This window comes from Alligator mississippiensis, chromosome 10 (genome assembly GCF_030867095.1).
Source record: "Alligator mississippiensis isolate rAllMis1 chromosome 10, rAllMis1, whole genome shotgun sequence".
Taxonomy (NCBI): Eukaryota; Metazoa; Chordata; order Crocodylia; family Alligatoridae; genus Alligator; species Alligator mississippiensis.
The window spans coordinates 41,245,382-41,264,520 of record NC_081833.1 but is presented as its reverse complement, the minus strand read 5'-3'; positions in this window follow the sequence as shown (position 1 = coordinate 41,264,520).

Here is a 19,139-nt window from a genome sequence, read left to right as displayed (position 1 = left end):
ATGTCCTGTGGGGACCCAGCTGGTAGCACTGCCTCCCCTTAGTCCCCAGCTCACCTGGCTAATACCAAGTACCTGATGACCTGCTTTGGCTTACACTGGGACCTTAAGGGGGCATTCCCAAGAGGCCACAGTGACTCCCCTCAGGTGCCAGCTCCCTACCTTGGGAAATACCTGAGGGATGGGCAGCAGGGTATCAGCTCCCTGTCCTGGACCATATTCCCTTGCTCAGCCCTGCCCTTGGGTAACAGCTCCCTGCCATAGCCTGTATCCCTCTGCTACCAGCTCCCTGCCCTGGCCCATATCCCAATGCCCATTTCCATTCCAATAGGTGACTCTGCACAACTCAAGTGCCATGCAGCAATGCAGGCTGGATAAGCACTTCAGCCACAGGCAAGCGCAGGATCTTGTTGGAGTCCTCTGCTCCCCAGCAATTCTTTTCTAGGTTAGCGTGTAGGCAGATTTTTTTTCCTGCAAGCTATAAACCAATGGTGGATTTTACAATCCCCATGTCACTCTGCCCCTATACCAGGGGCAGGCAATTATTTTGGGCAGAGGGCTGCTTACCCAGTTTTGGCAGGCTGTCGAGGGCAGAATGGGTAGCCCCACCCCGTGACAGGTGCCCTGTCCATTGACAGCTGCTGCACCCCCTGCTCACCATCTTGAGACCAATGTCCCAGGGCCAGCACCAGCAGGGCCCAAAATGGGGCACAGGCTGGCAGGGGTCTGTGGAGCCAGGCTGTGCTGCTCCAGCAGGGAGAGGAGGGAGCTGGACTGGCTCCATAGAGCCCCTGCTGGCTGGGACCCCATACTCCTGCCACCCTGCTCTGGGCCCTGCTGGTACTGGCCCTGGGACACAGATGCAGGCCCCGTGTTCCCGCTGGCTCCCCGCCCACTCACACCAAATGCCCCCCAGCCCTGTGGTACAGGTGGGGGGCAGAGCACAGCCCCGACCCCCTGCTCGCCAGCAGGGAAGAAGCTGGTGCTGAGCACAAGGAAAAGTGGCCCCTCGCCCACCCCATGGCTGGCACTCCCTGCTGCAGGCGCTCACAGCCCACGCGGGGCTGTCTGGAGCAGGGACAGGCAGCCCCATGTGGGCTGCAAGCAGCTAGTGTGGGGCACCAGCCATGGTGCGAGCGAGGGGCTGTTTTTCCCCCGGGCTCAGCACCAGCTTGTAACCCGGCTCCGCTGCCAGCCTGGGCTCCAAGCTGGCTCTGGGCTCGCCTGTCAGCAGCAGCAGCTGTGGCCACCCCATCTTGCCGCACTGGGCAGTGTTGGCTGCTGCTGCCCACCCAGGGCTTGTGCGCTGGGCAGCCCACAGGCAGTGATGGCAAACACTGCCCAGCGTGGCAAGGTTGGGGGTGGGGGCTGCAGCTGCTCTTGCCATGCACAGCCCCAACGGGCAAGCCTGGAGCCAGTGTGGGGCCCAGGCTGGCAGGGGGCTGGGTTACAAGGTGCTGAGCATGGGGGTGGAGGGGGGAGGAAGGGGAAGGTGGCCCCTCACCCACCCTGTGCCTGGTGCCCCACGCTGCAGCCACTCAGCCCGCCTGGGGCTGCCTGGGCCTGCTCTGGGCAGTTCTGCATAGCCTGCGAGCAGCTGCATTGTGGGGCACCAGCCACAGGGCAGGGGAGGGGCCACTTTCCTCCACACCAGGAAGGATCCCTGGGAAAAGCAGCCCCTTCCCCACCCTGTGGCTGGTGCCCCATGCTGCAGCCACTCACAGGCCATGGGGCTGTCTGGCACAGGCACAGGCAGCCCCAGACAGGCTGTGAGTGGCTGCCGGCCACAGGGCAGGCAAGGGGCTGCTTTCCCCCCCACCCATGCTCAGCTTTTCCCCGGGCTCCTTCCCTGCCCTTTCCCCCCACCTCACCTGCATTCCCGTACTGCTGGGACAGCCACCTGCTCCCAGACCAGAAGCTCCTGCTGGGCCTTCCACCCTGGGGAGGGGCTGGGCCAGGCAGGCCCTGCTGTTGTGGGAGCCTGCCAGGCTTCCCCTGGGTCCTACTGCCCTTGGTTCCCATCATTTTTTACAGGAACCCAGGGCAGATAAATATTATTTTTTCTAAATTGTTTAGGGGCCCTGCAGGCCAGATAGAATGGCCTCGTGGGCCAGATCCAGCCCATGGGCTGTATTTCACCCACTGCTGCCCTAAATACACATGTTCTTGGTGTGCATCTCTTAGGGCCTGCTGTACTGCTAGTCTTGTTTGGGGAGGGGGGGGGGAAAGGGGTTGAGAGGTGGAGCTGAAGCCATTTATACCTGTTGCTGTTAAAAGACCCCAGCCAGTGGCCTAACAAGCAGAGTTGATGCCCAGGATAAAACCTGGAGTGGGCAGCAGGGGGCTGCAGGTTCCCAGAGCCAGGGACAGGGACAGCAGTGTTACCCATTCTGGAAACTCCTAAACAGGACCCAGATGAGCTGCTGCCACTGCCCTACCTGCTGTTCTTAAAGCAGCAGCAGCCACCACCACTGCCAAGGACTACTTTAGAGTAACAGACATGAGAATGCTGCAGGGGTGCAGGCTCTGAGGGGGTGGGAGGCAATTCCAGCACTCCTAACTTGGTGCCCAGGGTAGGTGTCCCTCTTGTGCACCACTTGTCCCAGGGCACAGTATGATCCAGCTGGTCCTCTAGTGTCCTTACCAAATGTGGTTCATCCCCAGTTCTTACATTCTGCTGACCTAACTTCCAACCCCTTCATTCTCAACCAACCATTGAATTGTTCCCTTCCTAAAAGGATGTGTCATGTTGTTCTGCATTATTAAATAGCTGCCCCATGCTTCAGAGTTGGCTGAATCTGGGGGGGGTGAAAAAATTATTTGGATTCCTCCCACATTAGTATGACAGGGTCACTATTACTTTATTTCACAGCCTCATCTTGAGTTCAGAATCAGACAGATCTTTAGAGGTCAATATGCTATCATGCTATGGAAGAGGTCTTCAAAATAAAAGCTTTATTAAAAAAAGCCCCAGAAAGTGAGTTATGGAGGTCTTGGCCAGAGTTCCCAGGCTACCCATAACAGTTGCTATTGCTTTAGCTCTTCATCTCTATATGCTTCCTAATTCCATTCTTAAGTGCTGATATTTGGAAGTCTTTTCTTCTTCCTTCCCTGCCAGACTTTCATCCCAAGGATAAGCAAGATCAAGGATGGAGACTTTGTGGCCATGACCAGAGGCCCTCTGAATCAGTGGAACCGATTTCCTGGCTTCCTCCCAGCCATCCAGTCCTGGAGGATCTTCACTTCAACACTGGTTTTTACTTGGTCAAATTTGTGCTCTCACTTCTCCCAACACCTGCAGAGATGGGATGGTCCCAAAAAGCACTCACTGTAACAGGACCAAGCTCCAGGAGTGGTCATGATGACCCCTGGTGGCTATGTAGTTCCTGTCCTGCTCTGGTTCCCTGGGTACCTTCCCTTTCTTTCCCAACTGCCACATCTCAATGCAACTAGTTGATGGGCAATAAGGGAGGCTGCCCTTGGGTCCCAGATCGAGCCTTCATCCATCTCTGGGCCAACAAGTCTCCCCCAGACCCTGCTGTTCCCAGTCTCAGGCCTCACTGTATTGAGATGGCCCATCTGTGTCCCCAGGGCACTATTTGCCTTAACAGCTAGTTTTGAGGCATCCAACCTCCCCTACATCCATGCCCATCTCTCACAGGTGTTACTGTTCTGTCACTTTCCCTTGTTAGGGCCATGGCCTTTTCAGCCTCTGCCCCTCTACTCTCACTGGGGCTTTTGCCTCAGCCCACTGCATCAGACCTTAGCTTACTGTGTGCCAGCTCCTGTTTTGTCTCTCAGCTTTGGGCCCCTGGCCCTGGTTCTGCTTTTCTAGGGCTCTGGCCCTGCCCCTACCCTTCACAGCCACCAGGCCCTGACCCTCACATTCTTGGGTCATGGCCTCAGTTGATCTAGGCTTCAGCCCTCACTGGCCACCACCCATCAGTGCCTTGAACCTGGCCCCCAGCTGGGCTCAAAACAGTCACATGCCTCTGGGGCACCAGTGGGACCTCTGTACCACCCCTAACTGTTCCATCCCAAACCACCAGTTAAAACTCAAACAAAAAGCATAAGCACTCAGACTAGAACACAGACTCTTAGCACATTGGCTGTAGAGCAAAACCCCTACTCATCCTAGGTCCCAACTCCCTGCAAGCCCTCAGCTCCTTACTTACTGTTCCCAGGTGTTAGCTCAGTCACCACCAGCTTGCCACAGAGCTCTTCCCACTGTTGCTTGAATAGGTAGACTAACTACCCTGACAAACTCTGGGCTTATGTGCTTCCCAAGCCCTGCCCCTTCAGGTCATTTGCTTCCCAGCCACCCACAGGTGTCTCTAATTGGGCTTGCTGGCTGGTCTCCAAGGCAGGCTATAGCTGTTAGCCTAGCAGCTGTAGTAGTACCCCTGCCACCCAAGTAGGGCTCTGCCCTATCACACTTTTGCAGAGCAGCTAGCTTCGCAATAGGGTTTCAAAGCTTATTGCCCTGGAGCCTATTCCCCTGTAGCCAGCTCATCAAGGGCAGTGTTCCCTCCATCATGGTTGCTCTCTGCTGCTGTTCCTCTGAAAGTAATGGGGAGCCCCTGTGTCTGTGTTACAGGTACCAGTACCAGGGCATTGGCTATCTATGTCTTTCTCAATGCATAACTTGAGGAGTCATCAAGCAATGATTGACACAATGTGCACTGTAGTCTCAGCGTATGTGGTGCCTCTTCTACATTAGTATGTGGTTTTTAGGACAAGGTAATGGAGACTTTGGTTGGAGATTTTAACTGGGCTATTCTCAGCCATCAGAAGGAGTTTCACACCTTTTCATGCAGGATCCTTGCCTCTTATCTTCTTGAAATGCCCTTCATGTGCTGCTGGGGTTTCATTCTTGCCATTTCCTGCAGTTCTTTGTCTGCCCATTCCTTTTATGGTTGGTGTGGTATTTTGTTTGAGATATTTAGAAAGGGCCCCGTATTCCATAAATACAAGATCTTTCATACACTTACTTAGGCCCCTTCCTCTCTTCCATGTAGGTACCTATAGTCTGTCTGCTTTTGGATGCAGAGTTCTACATGTAAGCTGAATTGTTTTCTAGGCAATCTGTTGGTCTTAGCTCTTTCAACACACAATTTACAGTAGCAGCAACATAAGACATGACAAGATGGCATAGGTGTTAATTCTCAGACAGCTGTTTCTGATGAATTTTGATTTTAGGAGCTGACAGAGCCTCTTCTTACATTTTACTGTAGATTTCTTTTCATGTCAGTATTGCTGATGGCACCATGTTCTAAAATGCCAAGGTAGTTTTCTTCAAGAGATAAGTCAATAACTTCCTCTGGTGTTAAACTCAATCCATCCCTACACACAATTTTGCTTCCTTCTAGTCTATTCACACTACCCTGAGGTTCTTTTATTGGATTTGGCAGTCTTCATAACCAGCTTGTCAATCAAAGGAGAGCATTTGTGTCTCTCATATTTCATGCACATTGTTTCCCTTCAAACATGATATATCCAGTTCTAAATAGGTGGTCAAACTTTTGATCCCCTATGATTGACTTTAACAGGCCCTGAGTTCTAGCCTGGAACCTTGCTCCCCCTGGGGAAGGAACTTCCACACTGTACCGCTCTCCATCCATTTTATGCAATGATTAGTGTAGGGAGGAGTCTGGATAAAGGCTTACCTGTGTTGTGGTGATGGTTAGAGTGCTGTGCTGGGAAGTTGGACAGATGCAGGTTGAACCTTTCAATTCAGGGTAAGGTGATACTTGGACCCAGGTCCCTGATTTTCTGGACAGGTACCCTAACCATTTTGCTATTGAGACTAAAACATGGAAGGATGCTTACCTCCCCTAGTGTCATTTATGTCTGGGATTATTTCCCAGGTACATATACACATAGTTGCATATGTGCCTGACTAATACATGTCTGACTGAACATGCTCAGTCTACATGTGCAGATGTATGTGTCCAAAACATAAAGTGGGGACAAAAATGCCATTTAGATACACAAAGAGAAATAGAATTCCACCCAAAATGTACTAATTTAATGCCAATTATTCATTGGTATACTGGGATCTGAGGATGCAGAGACCACAACAGGACTTCATAAGCTGAAAATTCTGTTATAACAACATGGGTCCTTCAGAAAGCAATGTTGACAGGTACTTCTAAAATACTGAGTAAAGTAAAAACATTCTCAGCTTGCTGACACCTTTGGCTAAGCTAGACCCCCATTAGTGATTGAATTCCCCCTGAGAGCCTGGGTGTTGGAAGGAGAAATAACAGCAGTAATGCTGGTCATTTTTGTTCAAGAAAGATGAATGCACACTGGAACATGTGCAGAGAAAGGCTGTGAGGATGATTTGGGGAATGGAGAGTCTCTCATATGGCATGTGACTAGTAAGTTTGGCTTGTTCAGCCTAGAAGAACAAAGTCTGAATGGGGATATATTCCTCTCTGCAAGTATATCAAGGAAAAACCCCAGACAGAAAGAAAAGCTATTTTGGGTGCTGACTTGGTGGGGGAGTGTGGAAAAAAACAGAAGTCCCCGCTGACCCTGTGCGTGGCATCTGTCTCAGGTGCCAGACCACATTGCTACGCTTCTGCAGCTTGGAAAAACTTACAGCTCCCTGGATCATCTCAGAGTTCAGAGCTGACAGGCTCCATGGGGAGCCCTGTGTCCTACTTCCATATTGTCTGCAGCTGGGGGGCATAACCCCAAATGGGAGGGGGAGAGAGAGCCACCCCCTTGCTCAAGCCCTGGCCTACAGAATTGGGTTCCTCGTGTCCTTGGGGCAGATTAACTGCTGCTTAGAGGAAAGATTTAAGGTGACTTGCTGGGGCTGAGCTGGACTCCAGCATATTTCTTGCTGTCACCTCCTGTCAGTGGGATTTATTTAATTAATAACTAATGTGCATCATAAATTGCCACATCATCCCACGTGGCAAACAGCTGCCCCTACTTGATGTGGCCCCAATTGTTTTCAGAGCCTCCACGGTACCAGCTCAGGCTCATTAATTTTGTATGAGATAATTCTTTGAGCATGATTTAAACATGATATTGCTGTTAGCACACAGCCCTATGCACAGGGAGCTCACAGGCCAGAGAATGTGCTGGCTTCCACAGGGTTACTCTGGACTTGTACCAGCACTGACAACAGCAGGATTTGGCTCACTAGAGCTATTACAGATTTACAACAGTGAGGTGCTCAATGGGGTCCTGAGAAGGCAAGATGGTGCAAATGCCTGATTCTGTACTCCAGCACACTGGCATAACTGGAGCCACAGCCCTAGTGCCACCCACCATCATATGTAAGTTACTCTAGGGCTTATGCCCTTACTGCAATAACCAAGACGAGCCTTGCACTTACCTTTACTCTGCTTATCTCTCAGGGGATAGCTGTGGAGGCAAGATGCCCACTCTACTCTGGATTGAAAAGACCTGCCCAAGTTAGCATCACAGGGTCCAGTTTGCTCAGGTGCTGAGGGAGTGGGGTGGCTGCAGGTCTGGCTTTGTGCCATCAGCTGAGCCACACGCAGTAAGAAAGCATAGGATGGCTGCAGGGCCAGGACTGAGAAGCACTGACAGAGCTTTGTGTGGGTGAGAAGGCAGGCATGTAGCTCGGGACTGCAGTAGTTGAGGGGGCTGCAAGACAGAACTAAGGTATACTGGCAGAGCTGTAAGGAAGAGGAAAGCAGTGCTATAGGTCATATCCATGTACACAGGCACAGCTGGATGAGGAAGTTTTCAGCTCTCCTTCCCATACACTACCAAATTCTAGCCAGCACTATTAGTCCCTCCATTCCATACATACTAAAAGTTTCTGAAGAAAACAAGCCAAAGTAAGTCCCTTATCCTTAACAGAGGGAGAGTAGCTGGTGGAGATCCTTTAATTACCATACTGCTCTACAAAGACCTCAGATCTGTATATGCAAATGAAAAAAAAAAGACTGACAGCTGTTCCTCATTAGAGCAGCAAAAGAAATGTGAAGTGCATGGCAAAACCTAGCCTTATTTTCCCTTGCACCAGGAGAGATGCACAGAAGAAAGGGGCTAGAGATAAAAGACATGTTTGGGATGCGTTCTCAAGACTTCAGCTATTAATAGCCTGCAATTTTTAAAGCTCTGACCCTTGGACCAATTCAGTGCATTTGGAGCAAAAGGGATGTAAAACACAATTGAATCATTATGGCAGCATGGTACACCCACATTGCACTGGCTTTGAGCTAAGTGACTTGACAGGATGCAGAGCAATAGTGACTCTGCTCCCATCTTATCAATATTATTTGTCTTGGAAGTTGTTCAGAAATGAACCCAGGTGGCCATCAGGGTCCACTGGAATCTAAATTGAGACCACTGCACTGTGTCATCTAGACTGTCTGGGGGTGGAGCCTCCAGAGAGGAGTCATCTGCCCAGACAGTTCTCCAGCTTCATTCAAGTGGTCTGCATGTTTGCATTGATAAGGAGCATTGTGGTACAGGAAGTCTTCAGGTGCAACTCCATTGCCTAAAGGCCTGGATTATAGTGAGAATGGGAGTCCCAAGCAGCCAACCTCCAGCTCCCAAGAGGCACTGTGCTGACATTCCACATGGAAATGAGGCCTGTGCAAGCCGGCAGCGATCTGATCCGGCTTTGGATCTGGCCGCTTCGGATGCTAGGGATCCGATCCAGAGCTCCGGACTGGGTTTCTGCTTCGATCTGACTGAAGCGGCTCTGAAGCTTCGGAGCCACCTCAGAGATCCGGCCATAGGGTATAATGGGGAATCAATTAAATATCTGTAACTTTGTTGTTTTTTGACTGATTTGGATGAAAGTTGCAGGGGAACTTGCCCTACTGTGAGCATGCAGCCTGCCAAATTTCAAGAAGATCAGTGGAGGGGTTTGGGGGGAACTGCACCTCAAGCTGCAGGCAAACAAAACTCGTGACTTGGGTGACCCTGTGTGTGTTAAGGTGCAGCAGGATGAAAGCTGCAGGGATGGTGGCTGCTGCTGCGGCCACGAAGCCTGCCAGCTGTCGAAGAGATCAGTGCAGGGGGGTTCTGGGGCCCTGCACCCCTAGCTGCTGACAGACAAAACACTTGACATGGGTGCTTGTGCAACTGTCTGTGTCTCTTTTGGGGCAGTTGGTTGTCTGTATTGATTATTTCCTCTCCTTAGTCTCTGCTTTTGTAGGTGTTAATTGATGCTAATTAACTGGCTACATTAGCTAGGTACTGTGTATTGAGCTGGTCCCTGACTGAATCATAATTGATTGGTAACTGGTAACACAGTAGCTTAGCAGCCAGGCCTACAGACAGACACAGTTGCACAAGCACCCATGTCACGAGTTTTGCCTGTCAGCAGCTAGGGGTGCAGGGCCCCAGAACCCAGAAACCCTGCACCGATCTCCTCGACAGCTGGCAGGTATTGTGGCCTCAGCAGGGGCCACCATCCTTGCAGCTTTCACCCTGCTGCGCCTTAACACACACAGCGTCACCCATGTCACAATTTTTGCTTGTCCGCAGCTTGAGGTGCAGGTTCCCCCCAAACCCCTGCACTGATCTTCTTGAAACTTAGCAGGATTTGTGGCCTCAGCCAGGGCCACCTCCCCTGCAGTTTTCACCCCCCTGTGATGTAACACGTACACGTGACATCAGTTTTGCTTTCAAGAATTTGGGGTGCAATTCCTCCCAAACCCCTGCATTGATCTTCTTGAAACTTGGCAGACTTCATGCACACAGCAGAGACTATAATTTCTGAAAATATCAACCAAATCAGACCAAAAACAACAAATGTATAGATATTTCATTGTTTCCCCATTATACCCTATGGCCGGATCGCTGAAGTGGCTCCAAAGCTTTTCCGAAGCACTTTGGAAGCTCCAAACTGCTTCGGAAAGCCTAACAAAGCCAGAACTTTGATCCAGACATGCTGCTTCAGATGCCAAAGCATCCGAAGCTTCTCTGGATCTGAAGCTCTGTCCGAAGCATGCACAGCCCTAATGGAATATTGTATTTTTCATCCAAGAGGCAGACTTGTCTGTGGAAAACTTCAATGAAACCTTATTTATCATTTTTGCTGAAATATGCTGGTGAAAGCTGTTTTCAGACCAGCTCTAATTTAACACTGTATCTCGTGGGGTCTCCAGACAGCCTTTGTTGGGATCCAGTCTAATTTGATTAAATTTCCACCCCACCACATGCCACTGGTTGCAGATCTTTGAAGCCCCTTGTGCTTTCCTTTATGACCTGAGAATCCCACTGTGCCACATTGTTCTTACCAGGCACAGCTTCCTCGTTTGATGGCCCTTCTTAGAATGCTTAATATGTAAACTGCAGCCAACATGTTGTTTTGGGAGTCATCTCTGAGTGGTCATTCACAGGACACAGGCTGATGTCAGGGTCAGAACCTTAGATATAAGAGCAAGGTTGTAGCCATGATGGTCCAGAAATTGTGCGAGGGAAGAATTTCTCGGATTGATATCTTTTATTGCACCTACTATGTAATTGGGATAAGTCAGACAAACTTTTGAATAGAAGACAATCATCCTCGGGTTACTTGCAGATCCTTAGAGAGACTGTTACAGGTGACTGTTTGGGTAGAGGAATCCGGAACCCTGTCAACCTTGCTAACAACTCCATGTCCTAGCAAAGCATTTCAGGTTGCTTGGCTTAAAGGTCCTGCCTTCCTCAGGGTGTTTAATGGGTCAAAGAAAATCCATTGAAGAATGGGAGTCCCTCCACTAGGAAATGGGGTCCCCTGCCTCCATTTCCAGTTGTTCCCTCTATCACTTCCTTCAAGGTTAGCAAGTCCCTCCTCATCTCCACTAGTGACATGGCCCACCACTGCAGTTGCCCAATGCTTCCCCATATCCCCAGGGACAATATGGACTGTGGACCAGGTTTTCAGCTGAATGGACTCTGCTGCCTTCTCTCATAGCTAGAGAGCATTAGACACCCTTGAAGGAGCCCTGATGCCTCTCTGGAAGTTGCAGTTTAGCTGCCCTTGCATTAAATCCCACAAGAGACAGACCCATCCCAGTAGGTAAAGTGCTCTAGCTGGGCACCTACAGTTAGACAATCAATTTCATATTTAGATACCTCAGGAAATGGCTGAATTTTCAGAGATACTGAGTCACTGGGAGTTGTACATTAGCTCAGCACATAAAAATCAAGCCACTCACTGATTTAGCTGCCTGTCTGTACATCTGAAAATGTTGACCCTTTCCCAGACTATGGTACCAGCCCTGGTTGTGCAGAAAAGCTCTGGTTAGATGCTTTGAAGAGAGAGATGAATGAATGTATTAATTGCATTCAAGCTCACAGTCCCCAACAGGCAGAGGAACTCATAGGAAAAGAGAATTTTTAAAGGGATAGGAAGTAATTTCAGCATAGCTGCATCTTCTCTTACCAAAACAGGGAAATTAATGAATGCTAGTGACTACGCTGAAGCAATAAACCAAAGGGAAATCCATGGTAGCCTTATTTTTGCCACTGCTATGGCTTCATGTCTTTAGAACATGGCTACCTCGGTGCAGCTAAGCCATCCCTGCCTTGATGCTGCAGCTCAGTGAGGGAACAAAATTATGTTTGCCCAGGTCTTTCAGTTTTGATCTAATTTTTTTAAGCATTTTGTTTTTACTTTCCCCTCCCCAGGTGCTTTGCTGCTCACGCAGGAGGCTCAGATCTTCCCTTGGAATGCCTGGGCTCTGCACAGACTTGCACAATGCACATGCCAGCCTACAAGACTGGAGCCATGGTGCTCCTTTAGGATTAGATCACAAGATAAGACAAAACATTGTGCTTTAAAGGGAGCTTCAGGCTTTATAGAAGGCCTGCTTGGCAAAGGCGAGATACCCATTTTTGGTTAACAGTTTCCATAAGCATTGCTGAGATCAAAGAGGTTGGAACTAAACTATACTTTATAGGTGTGAAGTGTGTGCAACGGATAGGAATTCCCACCCCCTGAAAGGAGCTCCACAATGCTGACAACTGATGACATATCTCTTGAGTCTTGCTTTGTGCCAAACCCAGCTCCACTTCCATGCAGGCACCTAAAAATAGCAAATAGAATATGAAGACAGGGCAGGGCCTAGTCCATTCTGCAGGCCATGATTACAGCAGTTAATTGCTAGGTGAAGTGCTATTTCCCTCTTTCTGGAGGCAGTGGTGATAATTGAGTGGGATAGAACTCAGTTGGTATAAGTTAGTGCAACTCAACTGAAACCAATGGGTCAGAAATGTCATTGAGTTAAAGAAATGGAGTTACACTGAAGCCAGTGGATCAGGTCTCCAGCTGGGATATGTGGGTATAGTTCAGTGGAAGGAAATTAAGTCAATGGTGCAACACCAATTTAAACTAGCCGGGGACCTAGCCCTGCACATTGGGGTCTCTTCCATGGCAGTTACTGCAGAGCTGTTGTGGATACAGAAACCAAATAGATTGCAGTCTACTGGGAAAGCAACCAGAATTCAAGTCCTTCCATCACTTTAGTGTCATACTTTCAACACTGGTCTGCAACCCAAGAGTCTTTGGTGAGGAGCTGTATGGAAAGCCAGTCAGATATGTCCTCCATGGACCCAAGACAGGAGATATATGAATGTATATATTCTTCCTGCTTGCCCCCACCCCACAGCTTGATTTTACCAGGAGCAAACAGACAAAGGAAAAGAGAAAGTGAGCTCCATGTCTCTGTGCATAGAAAATGAGGTGAAATCACAGCATCACTAGTGAGCCCTTAAGTCTAAGGCCTATATCACAAGTATATGACAGCAAGGAGTACAGGAACAGCTCTGCAGGCATGTGTTTCATGTGGTTCAAACAGTGCCGTAGGGCAGGGGTTGTCAACTGGGGGTATGCATATCCCCAGAGGTACTTAGAAAGGTCATAGGGGGTATATGAGGGCAGGTGGGTGGGGATGGAATGCATCCCAGGGCACGGTGTCGGCATTTTCTCTGATGTGTTCCCATACTTTGCCTCCTACCTAGGGGAGGGGGAGGGATGCACTGGGTGCCACCAGCCCTGCACAGCACACTGTGGCACCTCCCCACCTCAGCTCACTCTCCTGATCGGTCACTACCCCCTTACAGCAGAGCTATGAGGGTCCGAACGACCAGGGGGGTGGATGTGTTTTGTGCCCAGTCTCCACGGCACATGATTGGCTGGATGCGAGACTTGTCAGCAGCCCATGGAGCCATACGTGAAACTGGCTGTGGAAAAGCAGCATGGGGAGTTGTGGTGGCAGCAGCAGTGACAGCAAGAGTCTGTGCAGGTACCCGAAAGTGGTTGTTGTAAATTGAATTAGTGCCCAATTAATCTGCTCCTGGGCCTGCTAGCCCAGTGGGGTATTTTTGGCAATGCAACCACACTCCTTGCAGGGCAGTGGGGCTCTGGCAGCCACCCTGTTTCCAGCCGCTCCCTTGACAGCCCCTGGACATGCTACTGGGCTCCCATTGTCCCAGGACCCAGCCCAGCCTGGGCTCTATTTACCCTTGCCCCTTCCCCACTCCTTCCTGCACTGTGGGGGTCTCCATCTGGCCCTCCCCATGACCCTTCTCTCTCCCCTGTCCTGCCCCTCCCCACTTACCTGCTGTGCTGTGCGTGCATCTGTCCCCTGCTCTCTCAGCCACAACAGGTACATGGCATCATGTGGCTCTTGGGACAGCAGGGTGTAGAGTCCAGTTTTGCAGCAGCAGCTGCCTCTGCCTCACACACAGATCTGGGGAGCATGTGCCCCCAGGCCTCCACTGGGGTGTATGTACCAGCAGGAGCTGCCCCTGCCTCCCCATTCGACAAACCACTCTTGCAGCTTCATCCTGCACTCCACCCCGGTTGTGCAACACCTGCCCCACCCCCTCCCTCACCATGGGGTACTCAGTCTGCACCCTCCATCCCTTAAAAATATAACAAGGGGTACAAGATGATCTGCTGTGTGGCTTGAACATTGAGGGTAATCTGGGTGACAGCGACCATGAAATTATCAGGTTCACCATTTGCCTCAAGGTTGACAAAATCAACAAGCAGGACTGAAGCCCTGGACTTCAAAAACACTGACTTCAACAGGCTCAGAGCACTAGTAGGGGAGGCAATGCAGGACCAGGAAGGGAAGGCAAATGGGGTGCACAAAGAATGGCTGTTGCTCAAGGCTACGATCCTCAAAAGCACAAAAAGAAAGAACTGTTCTTGCAAAGAGAAAAAGGTAGCAGAAGGGCTGGCAAGCCCTACTGGCTTAAAAAGGGACATTGCAGTCCTCTTAAAAATAAATAAATAAAAAAAATAAAATAGAGGTGTATGCATAGTGGAAGCTAGGGACAGTCCTCATGGAGGACTATACAATAGTGGCCAGCACTTCATTTAATAGACATTAGGGCTGGAAGGGACCTCAGACGATAATTGAGTCCAGCCCCCTGCCCCAGGGGCAGGAAGTCAGCTGGAGTCACAAGATCCCAGCAAGGTAAGTGTCCAACTGACTCTTAAAAGGAGTCCAGAGTAGGTGCTTGCACCACCTCTGGCAGCAGCCTGTTCCAGGCCTTGGGGGCTTGGACTAAAAAAAGTTCTTCCTTATGTCCAGCCCAAAATGGTCTTGGAGGAGGTTTGTGACAGTTCGACCTTGTCACCCCATGGGGCACTCTGATGAACAGGCAGTTCCCCAGATTCTGATGTCTGCCTATAAATATATAAGGGGTGTACAACAGGTCCCCCCTGAGCCTGAGCTTTTCCAGGCTGAAGAGTCCCATGGCTCTCAGCCTCTCATCATAAGGCCTGTTCTCCTGCCCTCTGATCATACGTGTGGCTCTCTTCTGGACTCTCAAGATTCTCCACATCCTTTTTAAATTGCAGAGTCCAGAATTGGATGCAGTACTTCAGCTGCAGCCTCACCAAGGCTGAGTACAGTGGGAGGATGACATCCTGGGATTTGCTAGAGAAGCATCCGTGGACGCAAGCCAGAATTTTGCTCGCTCTGCCGGCTGCAACATCACATTGGTGGCTCATATTTATCTTGTGGTCAGTCATGACCCCCAAGTCCTTTCTGGCCATGGTGCTAGCAAGTGTGGCACTGCCGAGCCTATAAGCATGCTGTGGGTTTTTCTTCCCAAGGTGGACTAACTTGCATTTTTTGGTGTTGAAGGTCATCAGGTTTTCATCCGCCCATTTTCCAAGCCTGTCAAGGTTGACTTGGATCACCATTCTGTCCTTGGGTGTAGACACTTTACCCCAAAGTTTGGGGTCATCAGTGAACTTGGCCAGTTTGCTCCCGACACAGATTTTAACATCTTCATTAGTGATGTGGACAAGAATAGGCCCAAGGACAGAGCCTTGGGGGACCCCACTGGTCACGGCATACCATGATGATTGACTTCTGTCAACAGAGCCAATTCCCCAGTCAGCAGACTGATGTAGCCGAGGCCACAGTTGGCCAGTTTTTCTATGAGATGAACATGGGATACCAGATTGAAAGCTTTTTAAAAACAACAAAACAAAACAAAAAAACAAACACCAAGATATATGACATCAATCTCATCTCCTTCTATGACCAGGTGACACATCACCTGGACAAGGGAGAAGAGATTGGTCAGGCAAGACCTACCGCAACAAGTTTGTACTGGCAGTCCCTCAGGATGTTGCCTTCAACCAGTGTTTCAAGAATGGTCTCTGATAATTTTTTCCAAGATCTTCCCTGGGATAGAGGTCATGCTGATGGGCCTCTACTTCCCCAGATCTATATTTTCCTCCCTTTCTTGAAGAAAGGCACCACATTCGCCTTCTTCCAATCTTTCTGCACTTTGCCTGAGCACCAGGAGTTCTCAAAGACCCATGCCAGGGGCTGAGCCACGATGCTTGCCAGCTCCTTGAGTGTCAGCTGGCCCAGACAGCTTACTTGAAGGTGTCCAGCTTCTCAAGGTGTTCCTTCACATGGCCAACATTGATGAAGGGTAACAATTCTCCCTCGCCCTCCTGTCCCGTATTCAGCAGGGCCGTTCCTTGGGGCAGGTGAAAAAAAAAAAACTGATGTGAAATACCCATTAAGCAGGTTGGCTTTTTCCTGGGCATCGGTTGTCAGTTGACCCGTATGGTTTAGTGGGGGTCCAATGTTACCCTTGCTTTTCCTCTGGCTCCTCACATCTAAAAAAGGGATATTTTATTGTTTGTCCTTGATATGTGTAGCCAGTTGGAGTTCAGTCGCAGCCTTGGCTTTCCTCGTTCGCCCTCTACAGGTCCGGACCAGTGCAGAGTATTCCTCCTTTGGGATGGACCCAGTCTTCCATCCTTTATAGTTCTTTCTTTTTAAATGCAGGAGGTCCACTAGTTTCCTGCAGAGCCAAGGGGGCTGCTGTGCCCTATTGTTGCCTTTCCTCCGAGATGGGATAGACATTGCTTGAGCTTCCAGGATCGCTCCCTTGAGGAGCAGCCACTCTTCCTGAACTCCCCTCCCCTTTGGGTCATGGTCCCTTAGGACCTCACTAACAAGCCTCCTGAGCTTGTAGGGAAATGATCAGGAAAGCCAAGGTGGTGACCAAGTTTAGGTTAGCCACAGGAGTCAAGGACAATAAGAAGTCCTTTTTTTAGGTATTTAAGCAGTAGAAAGAAAACAAGTGGAAGTGTGGGACCCCTGCTTAACTCGTTGGGACAGCTGGTAACCGACATCCAGGACAAACTTGAACTCCTGAATGCCCACTTTGCTTCGGTATTTAGGCTTATAGGCGGCATGCCGGGAGTGGCAGCCTCCCCACTGTGGATGCGGAGCGGGTGCAATACCAAATAGAAAAGCTAGACATTTATAAGTCAGCAGAACCGGATGGACTTTGCAGCCACCGCTGCCCGTTCAAATGCCTCTATATATGCCTCCACGTCCTCCTCCCCAGTCATCCGGGGCAGTCCTGTCCCGCTCCCTTCTCTGCCTCCTGGATTCGTATCCTCACCGTTTCCGCCAGCTGTGCCTGTTGGCCCTGGAGAAGTCTCAGCATGAGGCTGTGTGCCTGCTGCCAATCCTTGGGCTGCTGGGTGTCCATGGCGTCCGTCTGGTCCTCCGTGTTCCCGGCCAATGCACCACTTAGAGGTTTCGAGTTGGGTACCCCCGTACCCCGCTATTCTCACCTGCCACGACTTTGATCTTTAACAAAATTGGGGTGAAGGAGGTGGTGTTAGTACCGCGGGTACCCACGCAAGCTCGAGTTCCGATTTAGGTGCTTTATTACTCTTAATAGGTTCTCCTCTCTCTCTCGCGGGGAGCACGAGCTTGAAGTTGGGGGAAAAAAAAAAAGAAAACAGTTGCCAGACCCCCGCCCGGGGCTTATCTGGAGTACCGAGGCTCTGGCTCAGCAGTCCAGAGATCAGAGGCGGGTTCCGCAATCAGCCGCTAATTGCCTCGCTAGCGGCTGCTTAACGCGGATACCGGGCTTCCCCGGCTTCGTTCTGTCAGCCCGCGTATCGCCGTTCTCTGTTTGTTCTCTCCTTCCTCTTTTTCTTATCCCGAGAGAGAGGGAGTTTCTTCCCCACACCCTTCTCTCCTGGGCAGTCCCGCTGCGCCCCGACTCGGAGCCGCGGCTTTCAGCACGTCACCACTCCGTCTCCCCAGGACTCACCGCAACAGTGGATTATTCAGACGGACCGTGACTCCAAGGACGTCGATCCACCGTTCGCCGTCCGCGGGGTGAGCCCGATCTCTTGACCTTCCCACGAGTCCTCGGGCTCCTCTCCCGCTTCTCTCACAAAGTAGAAGTGCCTGAAGGTAACTTCTTTCCCGCTTCCTCGCCTTCTTATACCTCCTTTCGGAGCCTCATTGGCTCTCGTGTGTGTGGCCCGGCCGAGGTAACTATCCTCAGCTGTCGTCCTTTAGTAACAGAGTTGCAGCCGTGACTCTTACAGACTTCATCCGAGAGTGCTGAAGGAGCTGGCTGAGGTCATCATGGGAACCCCTGGCGAAGCTCTTTCAGAATTTATGGCAGGGGAAATCCCTGAGGACTGGAAGAGGGCCAACATTGTACCCATCTTCGAGAAGACTCGGGCAGCTATAGACCATCCACCTAATCTCGATCTCAGGGAAAATCCTGGAAAAGCTGATTAAAGAATCTATGTGTGATATGCTCGTGGAAGGTAAGGTTCTGAATGACAGCCAGCATGACTTCAGCCACAAAAGGTCTTGTCTAATCAATATCATTTCCTTCTGTGACCAGATTTCTCGCCACCTGGACATGGGAGACGAGGTAAATGTTATAGACCTAGACTTCCAAAAGGCTTTTGATCTAGTATCCCACGATATCCTTGTGGGAAAACTGGAAAATTGTGGGCTTAGCTGCTTGACGGTTCAGTGGGTGGGAAACTGGCTGCAGGATAGGACCCAGAGAGTTCTCATGAACGGATCTGTGTTGTCCTGGCGTGAAGTGGCCAGTGATGTCCCTCAGGGGTCCGTGCTTGGACCTGTGCTTTTCAATATCTTTATCAATGATTTAGATGAAGGAGTGAAAAACTCGCTGGCCAAGTTCCCAGACAACACCAAGTTATGCAGCAGTGTGGTCATGCCAAAAGATAGGTTGCAGATACAAGCAGACCTGGACAGGCTTGAGAATTGGGCAGATCAGAACCAGATGAAGTTTGACACTTCCAAGCGTAAGGTGCTCCATCTGGGGGCAAACAACCCTCAACATACTTACAGGTTCAGTGGTGACAGCTTGACTTGCACCACAGCTGAAAGGGATCTAGGGGTAATGATTGACCATCCCATGAATATGAGCTGCCAGTGTGATGCAGTGGCCAGCTGGGCAAATAACATACTGGCATGCATCAACCAATGTATCTCATATAAAGCTAAGGGAGTGATACTCTCACTGTACTCCACACTGGTGAGACCACGTTTGGAGTACTGCATCCAGTTCTGGGCACTGCACTTCAATAAGGATGTGGAAAAACTTGAGAGGGTCCAGAAAAAAGCCATCCATATGATAAGGGACTTGCAAGGCAAGCATACAAGGAAAGGCTGAGGGACTTGGGCCTCTTTAGCCTAAAGAAGAGAAGGTTGAGAGGGGACTTTGATAGTGGCTTACTGCTAAATCAGAGCAGTGTGTCAGGAGCTTAGTGAACAACTGTTCACTAGGGCACCCCTTGGGAAGACCAGGACCAGTGAATACAAACTCCTGAAAGACTGCTTCAGGCTTAATACCAGGAAAAGCTCCTTCACAGT